Here is a 12,698-nt window from a genome sequence, read left to right as displayed (position 1 = left end):
ATCAGAGTATAGGATTCGGTGCAAAACTGATTTCCTTTTTTTTAATCAATTGTATTTTTGAAAGATAAAATATTAAAATGATTTAATTTCTATATTTTTAAGGTCCCACTGATTTTGAGAACCAACTTGGTGCAACTGCAATTCCTCTGGAGTTTTTCAGCTTTGCTAATAAAGAGATGGGAAGCTTGACTTGTTTGCAAAGGTTTGATTTTTAAAACTTTATGTTAATAAAGCACCAAATGCACAAAAAGAAGAATAATGCAACCGTCCTTGGCATTTACTTAATCATATTTAGTTCTTTTAACACAATTATTTCATGTTAGCAGGGTAGGACGTAAAATAATTATGTTAAAGTAACTAAATATGATCAAGTAAATGCCAAAAGCAGTTGCATGATCTTTTTGGTATAGAAACACATGTCTGTGTTGCTTGTTGTACACAAACTACACACAATCTTTAGGTCTTCCTTGTCTGTTTACTTAGAAATCGAGGGGACTTTAACAAGTTTTTTAGGCTCCTGGGCTCTGGAATTAATTTCCCTTAAACCTAAGTTGTGTAAAACTTGCCTACTACTTTAAATCAGGACCGTGAAATGTTTGTTTACTGCAATTTGCAATAAAAAAAATCTGAATGAAACTGAAGCCTAAGAACAAAGATTTGATTTGCATTTAAATTGAAAAATGTGATTGGGGTCTAAATATACACATTCAATCTTCGTTTAAACTTTTACTACTTATTGTATATGCATAACAGCTCATCTATAACACGGTAGAATGAAAGATAACAGTAATTAAGTTAGTTAACAAAAGAGTTGTCCCCTGAAGGCAGTCTCTGGAGATAGATTTCTTTCCAAGGCATCTGAATGTTGTCTAATACAAATGAATTAATCATGTTTTTATTTTTTATTTGTGAGGAATGTTAAAAATCGTGAACCATTCTCTGTTTACTTTATGACAATTTGCTACTTTATGTATACCAAACAATAAAAAAATAAAAAATCCAAAGAAGCTTGAGGTTGCAGTGTGACAAAATCTACATAAAGTTTCAGTATATTTTAATTTTATTTGACTGAGTTTTTTATATGGAGTCTAAAATCCTCTTATCTTAACACACACCTGCCTATGGCCTTCAATAAAAGGATAAAGAGCTAAATCAAATCCTAAAATCACAGTAATATATATTGATTGCATTTTCACGACAGAGTAACATGAAAATAACCAATGATATGGGTTTAGATTTAGTTTTCTTCTCATTAGCTTGAAACAGTCACAGTAACATCCTATAGAAAAAAATCCATGCTTAATCTTAGGGAAATGTTTTATGTTTTTCCTCATTTTAAAGCAAAACATACAAATAAACCGTTGTTTGTTAAAAAATGGGAACAACTTCCCTATAGAAGATATTAATAATATAAAAATAATATGTTGTTTTTTATCAAAATGTTATATAAAAGGTTTTACTCAGATGGACTCAGGAAAAAAAAGATTTTTTTAGATTATAAAGGATTTTGAAATTTTTCTCTGACAGAAATCACAGTAAAATCTGCAATAATGCTTAAAAAAAACAAACACAGATGACTCTTTTCTCTCTGATTTAGTTGACGTTTTTAACTGTTTAGTTCTTATAGTTTATGAGAAAAAAGATACTCCAGTAATTTTTATGTTATGTGATTATAATTTATTCATTTCCATGCTGCTCAAATTGTTAATAAGTGCTGCTCTATGCCAGAGATTTATTGATTTGGATGTGACTTATGATTTTTTGCAAAACTGTTATTATTTTACTAATTTCCTCAGACAATACTCACCTATATAGCGTGGTTCCTGTCTAATCATGAAGAATGCATTCACAGTTTTTTGTGCCCTTAATGTGACTGAAATCTCTTAGTAATAAATTTTACTGTTTTATTGATCCTAATGACTTGTTTTATCTGTCAGTTTTGCTGGATTCGATTATGTCGATCTTTCCATTGTGGTCAAATTTCTGTAAGTTATTTACCTTTGTGCTGCACTTCTAAAAAGCACTTTGTAAATAAAATGTCAATGTTGGAGGGATTCCTTTGTTTAAGTCCCTTTACAACAACTTGCAGTTCTGACCGTTTTTTCTAAAGGCCTTATATGCATCATTCAGTAAAAAACATAATAAATATCTTTATTATTATTATGTCCATAAAATCCTTTTTCATGACACGATACTCTGTAAACCATTTTCAACAAAACACATAAAGATCAATCTAGAAAGAGTTGGAATAGCTTCAGTGTTTTAAAATGACAGCTTTCTTTATCTCTCGCATCCTATGTTTCACCTGTTGTCCACCAGGGGGCATCTCTTACTAACGCTCAGGTTGCTTCCCTAGGAGTGTTTTTACTAGTTTTTTGTCAACGTATCCATCATGTTCACAAAGATACAGCAATAATAACAACAACAATAAAAATAATAATCAAAATAATAATAATAAAATTCATAATAAGGATAATAATGATGTATTTTCATGAATTTGCCAGTTTTTTGCTTTTTCGTGAAAAAACCATCTAGAAATTACAAAATTTCTTAAAATAAGTGTATTTACCCTTAATTTTAGTAGGTAAATAAGACGATTTGCCAATGGAATCAGTATTTCTACTCCTAAAATAAGACAATTAGATAATATTCACTTGAAATAAGACAAAGCAATTTTTTTTCTTATTTTAAATGTAAATTGTCTTGTTCCATTGGCAAGGTGTCTTACTTATCTCCTCAATTCGAGACAAAATTCACTCAATTTAGGCAAAAATAACTCATACAGATTTCCATTTTTTGCAGTGAAGGTTGGGTTGGAAGAAAAATAGTTTCCATCTCCTTGTGGATGCATGGGTTCTCTCAGGGTACTCTGGCTTCCTACTCCAACCCAAAAGCTGTTAGCTTGATTGGAATCTCAAAATTGGGTTCATGTTTCTATGCCGCTCTGCAATGGACTGGTGACCTGTTCATGGTGTGTCCTACCTACTGGAGACAGGCAACAGCCCCCTGTGACCCTGATGGAAAAGCAGCAAAAGATGGGTGGCTTTCTTTTAGAAAAGATTTGAACAGCTTTAGGTTCAGTGGGAATAATATCTACTAAAAGGAAAACAGATTCCAGCACTGAGGAAAGTTTGGACAACGAGCTGTTGTTCCTGTTGTGGTGGCTCCAGTTTTTTTTTTATCATCATATCCTCCTTTGAGGACAGCACAGAACTTGATGATGCTCCGCCATGCAGCACAGCTTATTTGGCACTATTTAGGTGATAATTTAAGGAGTTTATATTTACAAATATGAGCATATAAATTGCATTCTGCATCACTGTCACCCTTAAATCATGTAAATAATCCCAAACAGGACTCAGGCTCAATTCATGTTTCTGACTCCCTCTGCTCTGGCTTTGCTTTTCTTGCAAATATCAGCGAGGCTCCGCCTAAAAATGAACTGAGGCGCCCTCAATTGGATGACTGTAAAAATACAACACAATCATAGAAAAGAAAATCCCAATAATATGGTGCCTGATCTTTGCTGCTGCATGTCTATGCTGGATTTCCATATCATTCTGTAACTAGAGGTGAATCTCTACAAAAAGATTTCTCTCCTTCAAAAAGGAAAAGCTGTATGTTAGACACAATGAAGTGGGGCGCCATTTCAAATTTAGTTTAAGGCCCCATCCAGTTTTGGATTGCCTGTATGTTAAACACCTCTGTTTTTCCTCATGTTCCCAATGTCTCGTTCATAGTCTGATTTTAGGTCTGAAAGGTGTGGCCATTGGTAGCACTACTGCATTACACCTAGAAAACCCAAAAAACATGACTGCTAGGTTTATTGGTTGCTCTAACTTTCCCGTCATTGTGTGTATGGTTGTTTGTCCTGTTTGTCTCTGTGTTGGACTGGACCTCGCCTCTCTGCCAGTGACTGCTGGAGATAGACAATAGCTTTTAACCCTACAAGATGAGCTTATTTTTGGGTGGAGTCAAATGGTTAAAAGGTTGAATTCACGCACCACTTTTGAAGGTATATTGACAGATCAAACCATTTTACCCTTGAAGGCATTCACCTGATTGCATTCCTAATTAGGTAAACATGCATACACTGGTATGCACAGGTTAAGGGTCTTACCGTGGGGCATGTTGACTTGTGATAGGAGGAAGTTGAAATCGAACCCCCATTACTAACTAAATAATCCTGCTTGCACATTATATTACAGCTATTCTGGATGCTTGATTTTTATGCTGTTGGGGACTTTAAATATCCAGCACTGATGTGTGAAAATGTATATGCATTATGCACAGTGGGTTTGGATTTTAATGAGGTGTGGACATTTGAGGAAAAAACCTAGTGACAAGGAAAGCTCTGTGACAGTGGTGGCTTGTTTTTATTAGCTCAGCCCAGCTGACTGGCTGACCCCCAGTCCTTAGATTGCTTCATTCCCACAGCAGCGCCCCGATAAATAGCAATATATCCCTCCAAAATGTCAGCAGTAATTACTCCTGCGCTCTGAGACAACCTCTGAAATGAAAGAAAGCTGGTGACGATCATATGCCCTTATCCGTGCTTTGTCCACATATCCCCCACTGTCCTCACCGTCCAGATCACCGCTCTCCAGAGTCACACTGTGTAGTGTGTGTGTGTGTGTCCATGTGTTGTGGCATTCCTCTATTAGCTGCCCCCTGCTTATGCCATGATGATGACAAGATGGGGAGGGGGGGGATACCAGCAGGTGGGATTGGCTCACAAAAAAACAAGATAAATGTAAAGAGGAGCCGGATCTGATGAAAGAAACAAACCGATTTACCATGTAACTGCTCCACAAATACAGTGTAATTTGTTTGTCAAAGATGCAGTTTATATCTTCATTATTGGACTGATTGAAAAAAAAAAATAGCATCCCTTGCGCAGCTCATTCCACCATAAGCAACGGTTTGAAAGTCATTTTTGTGGATTTTATTTAGTAGACCAATGCAAAGTTATCCATTGGTATCATAAAACAACAACCAGACAGGTGAGCTAACACAGAGGTTTTCAGTAAGGTCAGTTTGTAAAAACAGTATCTCAACTCACACGGAAGTGTTTTACAGTACAACTTGAAAACTGAAGAGGAGACAGCTTCCCATCCTCAGTAACATCAGAGGCCCATCATAACTCTGGAGGAGCTGCAGGGAGCCACAGCTCAGGTGTGAGAATATAACGAGCGGACAGCTAGATGCTTGCACTACATTAATCTGGCCGGTGCGTTCTGTCTGCAGTGTGTTGCAAGAGATGAGGTGGATACAGGACACCATTTTAAATGAGTGTCTGGACAATTAGTGGATGAAAAAGTAGTGGACTTGAAATTTCCCACAATGCACCTTGAAAAATAGTGATCATCCGTGGTCAATAGATGACCAGATATATCCCAGATTGCTTTGCGAGAGCTCTCCTCGCAATGCATCATATGGTGATGGAGGGATTTAGGGCTTACAGCGGACGTTCAGACACAACCCATATTTAAAAAAGGCCAAAATGGAAAAAAATAAAGTTGAGGTTGCAAGTTTTCAATATTAGAATAAAGCGCATGTCCGCTACCTTAACCAGTGGTGGAATGTAACAAAGTACATTTATTTGATTACTGTACTTAAATAGAGTACTTAAATACTTTTATTGAGTATCTTTAGTTGAGTCAACAAAATTACTTATAACTCTCAGTCCACTACATTTGAAGGTCATATTTTGTGCTTTCTTCTCTATTACATTTTGAGGATTCTGATAGTATCTGGTTTCTTTTAGCTCAGCTCAGCTTTGTAATAAGCTGCTGCTGTTTTTCTTCCTTAAAATGCAATTTTAACATAGCAGATAGCAGCCCTTAGGACTGAATTTGGACACCACTGTTTTAGAGAGTTAATGACATTTCACAAATGTGGGAAACTCAGGGCAGATATTATTTTCTAGTATATTATTTTATGAAGGTGTTATTTGCTGGCTTTTGGATGAGTTCTCAGATCAGAGTTATAGTTTGTTTGTGAAAAAAGATTCAACCATAAACCTGTATTCCATAGTGAAAAAAATGAGAAGATTCAAGACTCTCCTGGTTTCTTTTTGGTTTGTTTTTTAAATAAGAAATAATAATCACAAAAGCTGTCCTTTTTTGTGTGGTATTTTTATGCTGGAGTTCTTTCCAGGTGATAAAGAATCTGTTGCAGGTGGTTCTAAGCATCAATACATCAGGTGGTTTCTGAAAGTTACAAAGTTCTTTAAAATTAATAGGGAATTTAGACAGAAATATACCGATGTTAGAAAATGTAATTCATGTTTTCAAATACTTAAGTACCGGTACTTTAAAATGCATATACTTAGTATATGCATTTACTAAATATACTAAGTATACTTCATAACTAAGTATTTACGTGAATACTATGTATTTTCATAAGTGAGTACTTTAATTCTTTAACTTGAATAGATTATTGACTTAGTAACTTTTTTTTGTTGTTTTTTTAGTAAGCATTGACTATGAGTATCAATACTTTTACTCAAGTATTACTGTTGAGTACTTTGTCCACCAATGACCTTAACAATGTGGCTATAGCTAAAAGGGAAGGGTTATAGGTTAGAGCAGGGGTCTGCAACCTTTGCTTCAACCTGCAACCTGACTTCAGACCAGTTTAAACTCAAAAAAGCAAACAGTGACACATTTTTATAAATATCTGACACAGGAGATTCTGTTTAAAGAACCGCAATGCAATTTTACATTATATGTTTTAAAATGAAGAAAAAATATACTTGTGAAAATAAAATAAATACTTTTTAGTCACTAAAATTTGTAGAAAGTTATGGAAAATGAAACTCAACAGTTAAAAAAAAGACATAAAATATATTTCCATTACATTTAGAGTCAATTTATTTCTGAAAAATCAATGCAAGAGTAAATGATGAAACCTCAGGCTTGTTTAGTATATATATATATCAAAGCTTTTTTTTTTTGCCAAAATAGTGTGTAATAACTCTGGCTGTTAGGTTAAGAGGCTTCTCTAGAATTCTCCTTAGGTGTGAGTGTGTGCGTGAATGGTTGTTTGTCTCTGTGTTGCCCTGCGATGGACTGCTGACCTGTCCAGGGTGGACCCCGCCTTTCGCCCATTGACAGCTGGAGATAGACACCAGCACCTCTCGCTACCCCACTTGGGATTAAGCGTGTTCGAATATGGATGGATGGATAGATGGATGGGTGGATGGATAGTGTGCCACACTTGTGGCCCTGGATCTACAGGTTGCAGACCCATGAGTTGAAGCCATGGAAGTAATTTTTTTTTTGGGGGGGTGCGCGTTTTACTGTCCAAAAGCAGTGTTAAGGCTAATTCAAACTCAGAAACCAGGTCGTCCGCGTGTGTTGCAGTTAATTTCGCCCCCTCCGCAGACACTCTACTGCACCTCTCAAAAATTGTAGGTGACCGCAGACAGGAGGCCTCTGATTGGTCAAATCTACATCCACTCTACACTATGCATATTTCCTGTTTGGTACCTTGACGGCTTGTTTTGTTTGTATGACCGCCATTGTGGAAAACGACTCGTTAAGATGGACCAGCTAGAAGAGCGAGGTGTGCGAGAACACTGGGACCCTTTTTCCACCTTGATCCCCGCTCTTTTTCGCCCTCATGTCCCTCTGTAGTCGCACAAACTTGCCCCAACTACCTCACTGCCTCGGCCGTATCTAGACCCACAGCTAGTTTGTGATTGTCCCTCTTGCGTTGTGGCGTGAAATAACATAGCGCAGACCACGGTTCAATATTGGGCATAAATCAAAAATATCTGCTACCAGCTCACTGTGACACACTGCTGCGGGAGGATAACCAGCCCTCTCCGGTACAGTGCACAGACATTCGTCGAGCACTAGGACCATGCGCACAACCGCAGGTCAAACTGATGCCAGCTTCCCTGAGTATAGACCGCCCACATGCTCCTGATTGGCCCTCCGTCAGCTGTCACTGCTGTCACTCCTGAGAAGCTCACTTTACAAACATCTGATGCGCCATTAAATCGGGTCTTTGATCGGATGGTCAAACACACTGAAGTTAGTTATATTAAACAAACTTCAGTCCCCGTCGTCACTTCTGACATCAGAATTTGTCAATGGTTGCAGCATATTCCCATGTTAGCAGAGCCACAGAGTCAGTGGCTCATCAGAAAATGCTGTCTAACATGGAAATCTGTGACTCTGGGATTTTACAGCATATGTTTGTTTAATTCAATGTATCTTTTAAACAACTTTTAGTTCAACCTTACTTCTCTGTTAGATTCTCCATTGCATTGAATCAGCTCTCTGTCAACTAGTGATGTTTCCTCCTCAGAAGTCAAGGATTTGATTTCCTGGTTTGATTATTCTAGCCAAATAACCTTGGACTCTGTGGTTCCTTTATAAACCAGGCAACAAAGGTCTGGACCTGAGCCTTGGTTTAATAAGAGGACTTGTTCTGTCTGATGGGAATGTTGCCGAGCGGAACAGAGGTGGAAAATAATGCAGATTTCACGTCAACTCATGAGGGACGGTATCAGAACACTGTTAAAGAGGCAGAAAGAACATACTCGGAAAATGTTGTGTTTCCATCAGAGATAATAACCCTTGAGCGGTGTCCAACATCATGGACTTTTTTCCTAACCCATCAGAGAACTCTTCCTTAGAAGCATCAGCTGATTGATGTAACAACTTCTCAAAGTTTTTTACCGAGAAGTTTTCCGCCTTAAGGGCTCTTTTTACCCCTTCTGATTCTGATCCTTACCCCTCTTGCTCGCATGTTTTCAGCCAGTTTGAGCCTGTGACTCTTTTTTCCTTATACAGAAAGTGATTAGACATTGTGAGCCTTCAGGCTCCCAAAGAGATCCAATGTCCCCAGAACCTTTTAAGGCAGGGATCTTCAATGTTTTCCAGGCCAAGGACCCCAAAACTGATGGTGAGAGGGAGCGGGGAGCCCCTAATTATATATATTGTATGAAATTGTGTTATATTAAACTGGTCTTATAGTGATTCTATTATATATGGAGTAATGTAACGAACGTAATTTCTTCCTGGGATTATCAAAGTATTTCTGATTCTGATTCCTGGTTGATGGGACAGGTGTTGTGAATGAAACAGTGCCCAGCTTGAAAGAGCTCCTGTGTGTCGTTGAATGTGTGCATTGATGACAGAGACATCTTCTGCCTCTGTTTATCTGTTTACTGCAGTGTGTTGAATTCATGTTAGAGTGTATTTAAAGACATTTCAATTAGTGGAAAAAATTGCAGGGGGGAATATAAAAAAAGTCTAATCACCCAAAACTTTTTCGACCCCCATGCAGTACCTCTGAAGAACCCCTAGGGGTCGTGGACCCCCTGCTTGTCAGGATTTGGTGTTGGTTTGGAGGACCCAAATGCAGAGGCAGGCAGGCAGAGGTGAATTTTAGGTGGGTTTAATGAGGTTCACAGGAACTGAGGCAGGAATCAAAAATCCAACAAAAATAACAAACAAACCAGAACCAAGGAGACATCAAGGGAAAACCAAACTCTAGGAACCAGGGAGAGAGACGAGGTAGGCAGACAGACGTTAGACGAGGATCCAGCAAACAGGAACTGAAGAGGAAGGCTTTTAAAGGGGACAGAGACAAAGAGAGGGCTAATGAGGGGATTGGAAACAGTTGAGGGCAGAGCAGAAAACAGAGCTAGGGAAAGAGGACACAAGAGGGCAGCAGAGGACAACAAATGGAAAACCAAGACTGTGACACTGCTGAAGACATCCATTTTAAGGAATTAATTCCTAGTGTCATACATTGCATTCTCATTATTATTAACTGCAGTTTAACCTGGTCTAGATCAGTCTGTGTTGGCTAATTATAGACCTATTGTATTTCTACCCTTGTTTTAAGAAGATTTAGAGATTATTTTCTGTCAATTACAATTTTTTCTGAATGAAAATTATATTCTTGAATGGGGTGTGGAAAAATATTTGGCAATATATTGTGATTTTTAGCTGCCTGATATAATATCGATCTTTTAGTTCCTTGTATTGATTTTTTTTTTAAGCAAAACATTTTAAAACTGAGGGAAACTGGGCCACCTTTGTACCCCGACTCTGGCAGATAGTGCTGTGGAGCCCTCTTGCTTTGTGGCACAGCGCCATATCTGTGGTTGAGGCAGTCACAGTGGAAGACATGGACTGACTCAAACCCCAAACAACATGGATTCCAAAATCCAAAACGATCAATATCATCTGATGAACATGTACAGAGGTTGCTTTTTTATCTATAAATTTAATTTTGATAGCAGGAAAAATATCACAATATATGGTGATATTGCAATATAGTGATAATATCGTATCGTGACATGCATCGTATCGCAGCAACCATGCCAATACTCACCCCTATTCCTGAAACCTTTCATTCTGGTTTTAAAGCTCATCATAGTACATAATAACCATTGTTAAGAGTTGTAAATGATATCTTGTTGGTATGTGATACTTATATAGTTCTGGTTCTGCTTGACCTAACTACTGCCTTTGACACTGCTGTCAACAATATCCTAATATGACATCTAAATCTTTTATTACACATTCAGCACTGTGATCTTGACTGGATTAGAAGCTTTCACCCGTTTATCATGTGGAGTCCCACAGGGCTCAGTTTCTGGACTCTTCTCAAGGCTCTTTTCATTGCATTAATTGTCTCTAGGCTCTTTTTCAGGCAAATATTGAATTCCTTTCCATTTGTAGGCTAATGAATTTCAGATCTTTCCGCCCCTTAAGCATTGGTACGGTTTCCCGTTGAGGGCCCTGTTTAGAAGAAATTAAGGCTTTTATGACAGTGTGTTCCTGCCACTATGCCTCCCAGTGATCAGACGCCCTGGATACTTGACAAGGAGGATTTTCCTTTGGCTGCCTGATCAGCATGCTTGTCTTTCAGATGGGAATCTAGGGATTGAATCATGCCCATGTCTTCTTTTGCATACCTCATTCTCCTAACTTTTTCTAAATTTTAACCATTAGAAAGCTGAAGTATTAGTTTTTTGACCAAGTCACTCCTTTCGCCATAGTATTGTGAATTTGTGAACCTTGACTGCATATTTGAAAACAGCTGTAACACATTTGGGGTTTAATTTGAACATGATTTTAAATTTGAGGTCAGATTAGAACAGTCGTTAAATCATGTCTTAAGAATTACTTAAATCTGGGCAAACGCTGTACAATTCTCCAGTTTTGCGAGAATTTTTCGATTTGGCCGACTTTCAGCCTCATCGTGTGTCGTGTAGTATACAGGGGGGAATGACGGGGCGATCAGCCTCTCACGACCACCTCGTAAGGTCAGGAGACAGTCAAATATGTTTGAGATTCAGTCTTCCGCCAAAAGATCGCATTAGAGCATCAGTGTGAGAACATGCATCGTGAGCTGTGAACTTTTAAACCCTGTGGTTTGGTCGTACACTTTGAGCTGTAGCAACGATTGAAAACATTGCACAGTGTAGGCCCGGCTTAAGTCGGCAAGCAAAACTTAAATCCTTTCTGTCAAGACCCTTCTTTGAAAGAGTGATTCATGCTTTTATTGCTGCCTGGATAAAGGACTTTATGAGTCATGCTCTGTTATTTGTTGCTGGTTCAAATCACTGCCGTGTATCTTTTAACAGATACTACAGAAACAGAGCATATTACCCCTGTTCTGGCCCCAATCCATTGGCTCCCCATACATTTCAGAGTTCGTCTTTCTTCTCAAAGGTTTTTGAATGACATTGCTCCACTGTACCTCTTTGAGATTCTTAATTCCTACTCAGCATCTCTGCCCCTCAGGTCAGCTGACAAGCAGGTCATGAGGTTTAACAGGAAGCTCAGAGGGAGCTGAGCTTTTTTTGTTGTTGCACCTTAACTATGGAACAACCTGCCCCTACACATATGAAAGACTCCTTCATTGCCTAACTTTAAAAGCCACAAATATTCTTTTGCTTTTACGAGTAGTGAGCCTTAGCTTTTGACCTTGTTTGTTTTAAATTGGTTTTATTGGTTCTTTTAAAGGTTTTTATAGATTATATTGTTGTTTTTTTTCTGTCAGACTGTTTTTTTTTTCTTGTAGTTTGTAGCTGTGTGCAGCACTTTATTTCAGACATAGGCTGTTTTTAAGAGCTTTATAAATCAAGTGGTACGGTATGGTTTAGAGTGGGTATAGAAGACGGATGGACCTGTCATACAATTCTTATCAAAATTTTGCACTAATTTGTTTTTGTTTCTTTTCTTTCCTTTCGACTCAATTTGCTCAGATTAACTTTGTTGCTGCACCAGCTACTTTATTGTCAGTGAATTGTACTAATATTTATATGAACAGCTAGGAAAGATATTTTAAATCCTTGCCTCTATAATTGAGCCATAGATCCAGCGACCTTAAAGCAAAAGAGTGTTTAGTCTCATTGCTGTCAGTGGCAGTAAATCCTGTGACTGAGATCTGAAGGCCCTTTGAGGGAGAAAGTCAGACAGAGACTAATCCCGCTTAGAAATGCCATCTTTAGGTTTTTACTTGATTGTCTTGTGGTCTGACTGACTAGAAGAGACAGTTAGATAAGACAGAACAGCTGTATTTATACTGAGGTTAAAGTGTATTCTAAAAACTGGCTGCCTGGGTTAGGTTTAGAGGGTGGGGGCTTATTATGAGCTGTTCTAGACCATTGAATGCAGTGAAACCTCGTTTTTTCGTCAGGGTTAATTTGCAAAACCCGTGAT

Source organism: Cyprinodon variegatus, unplaced genomic scaffold (assembly GCF_000732505.1).
Source record: "Cyprinodon variegatus isolate N-32 unplaced genomic scaffold, C_variegatus-1.0 Scaffold354, whole genome shotgun sequence".
In the NCBI taxonomy this organism is placed as follows: domain Eukaryota; kingdom Metazoa; phylum Chordata; class Actinopteri; order Cyprinodontiformes; family Cyprinodontidae; genus Cyprinodon; species Cyprinodon variegatus.
This window is presented reverse-complemented; position numbering follows the sequence as displayed.